Source organism: Sinocyclocheilus grahami, unplaced genomic scaffold (genome assembly GCF_001515645.1).
Source record: "Sinocyclocheilus grahami isolate Dianchi unplaced genomic scaffold, SAMN03320097.WGS_v1.1 scaffold14.1, whole genome shotgun sequence".
In the NCBI taxonomy this organism is placed as follows: domain Eukaryota; kingdom Metazoa; phylum Chordata; class Actinopteri; order Cypriniformes; family Cyprinidae; genus Sinocyclocheilus; species Sinocyclocheilus grahami.
Window position 1 is genome coordinate 1,514,157 of NW_015505193.1, and position 2,508 is coordinate 1,516,664.

Genomic DNA, 2,508 nt, shown 5'->3' on the forward strand with positions numbered 1-2,508 from the left:
GGTACGGCACGGTACGGCTCGGTACGGTTCACTTTTTGGGGGGTTTCCACTGGGTACAGTACTTGGTACTTTTTTTAGTACCACCTCGGTTGGGGTTCCAAGCGTACCGTACCGTTACCAAAACGTGACGTGTAAACTCTGCTGATCACGGATTGGCCGGAGAGAATCGTCACTACCTGCGTCACTGAACTTGCGACATGAGACACAAACAGACCCGCTAGATTTAAATCAGCACAGCCAGCGAAGGATCGAACGCAACTGTTTTGAACGAGCGCACCTTTTTTAACAACCAAAAAGTGGCTGTTCCCCCTGTTGCGGAAGAACAGACGTTCCTCTCGTTGATAGCAGAGGAGCGGATCCAGCGAGAGCTTGATGGGGCGACGCGGAATGAAAACGTTTTTTAGGAGTCTCGGCAGTAGAGGCGGCGCAACTATAACGACATGTGAATAATCCCGCCCACTCTAAAGCGGTACTGAACTGCAGTGGAAATGCAAACCGAGCCGTGCCGTACCGAGCCGAGTCGTACCGAGCCGTACCACGCAGTGGAAAAGCACCATTATGTAACCATGGTTCCCTGAGTAGGGAACGAGACACTGCGTCCTCTGGGGGTCGCTATGGGAAACCTAGAGGAGGCAGTTCAAAGTTCCCATAAAAGGGAACATTGCGTTTAACCCAGGGTCATGAAATATATGTTGTGCTCATACTGAATCCTTCAGTGTTGAATGAATATAGTACACAACTCAAATGACACAATTTGTTTTAAACAACTATACTAAATATATATACCAAATACCAAACTTGTTACTGACTGAAAAATCTTGACGTTCATTCTAGCTTTTGTGTTCCGAGGAAAAAGTTATATAAGTAAATGATGACATAATGCCATTTTCAGGTTTTAAGTCCTTCATAAGTAAAGCTACTTTGAAAAGAAGCTTATTTAAGAGACAGAACAGATTTATAAAGCTCAGTTTCACATACTATCTCTTTGACAGATCAGATCATGCTGTGGTTGATTTCTAAACTGCTAAAAACCCAACAGTTTCCCCTCAGTCAGCTGCAACTGAATCAAAATCTGCCCTGATAGCGAAAGAGTCACGTTTAAAGGAGCAACGCATTAATAAATATCACAGTACATACAAACAACTGAAGTGTCACTGGCCTGTTATGAGGAAATGTGTTTTGATATCAGATTTATAAAAATAATAAACAGGCATACTCATACTTTGACTATTTGTTGTAATTGTGTAAACTTCCATAGCAACCATCATAACAACCCAGATATATTTGTTTATCTCCAGTCACACCCTTCATCGAATTCGTCGTTTGAGTATTATATTTTTAACCTGCCTTCATTAGAACTCATATATTAGCAATAAAGTATTTAATTAACTCTGACAGTCTCCTTATAAACACATTTAAATCGGCTGCTAAATCGCAGCCATACACACATCATCTTCATTCACTTTCTTTATCGAAATACTGAGCTTTTTCTTTCGCTTACCGCCTCCAAAATGAGATTCTATCCACCAGTTGTGATTCTCAGATGAGCGATGGGCAGATAGAAATAGATCATTTCATTTCTCAAGCTGTTTAAAGGGTTTCATGGGTTAGAAATAATGATGAGGGTCACATACACTTCCGGGGTCCAGTGCGATCATTTCTGCTGCTTCTGCTGTCTGATGAGTGACAGGCCCGAACACACGCCGCCTCACCTCTGACCCCTGCCGGCGGATCCGGAGCGCTGCAGTGCACAGGGAGCCTCCTAATTTAATAAAGACCTGCAGGCTGCAGGGAGGTCTCAGGTGCCCTCTGCTCACTTTCTGTCTCAGCGGCAATTCTAGGCTTTTTTTTTTTTTTTTTTTTTTTTTTAAAGAGAAGAGCCTCAAAGGGGACAAATGTGCAGAGTGCCAAATTAATATCATGCATTGTAATGCGAATTTAAGACTTCATACATGTTCATTTCTTGCCGAGTAATTGTCATTTTCAGCTACATGAACTTATGTAATACATTTTCGACCAGTGGTAACAATTAATAAATTGCCAACTATTATTTCAGTACGGCGTTTCATGGGATACAGGCCAAATCGGTCAAATTATTAAAGAGTTTGGGAGCAGCAATATAATATAGTTTTAATTATTTTGACCTATTTTTAAAATCCAGCACCGGTTGGAAATTAATACACACACACACACAATTTTCGACCAGTGGTAACAATTAATAAATTGCCAACTATTATTTCAGTACGGCGTTTCATGGGATACAGGCCAAATCGGTCAAATTATTAAAGAGTTTGGGAGCAGCAATATAATATAGTTTTAATTATTTTGACCTATTTTTAAAATCCAGCACCGGTTGGAAATTAATACACACACACACACACAGGTTTGATTTTATGGTTTATGGGGACTCTCCATAGGCGTAATGGTTTTTATACTGTACAAACCGTATATTCTATTGTCCTACATCAACCCTACCCCTAAACCTACCCCTCACAGGAAACTTTCTGC

At 41.0% G+C, this 2,508-nt stretch overlaps 1 protein-coding gene across 1 annotated transcript in view; it reads right to left on the bottom strand.

Moving 5' to 3' along the window:
- Positions 1-1,677, bottom strand: part of zdhhc7 (zinc finger DHHC-type palmitoyltransferase 7) — a 12,451-nt gene extending 10,774 nt beyond the window's left edge. The window contains exon 1 of the mRNA XM_016293057.1: positions 1,502-1,677. The gene's annotated coding sequence lies outside the window, so the exon portion shown is untranslated. The remainder of the gene's footprint in view (positions 1-1,501) is intronic.
- Between the last annotated feature and the right edge of the window lie 831 nt (positions 1,678-2,508).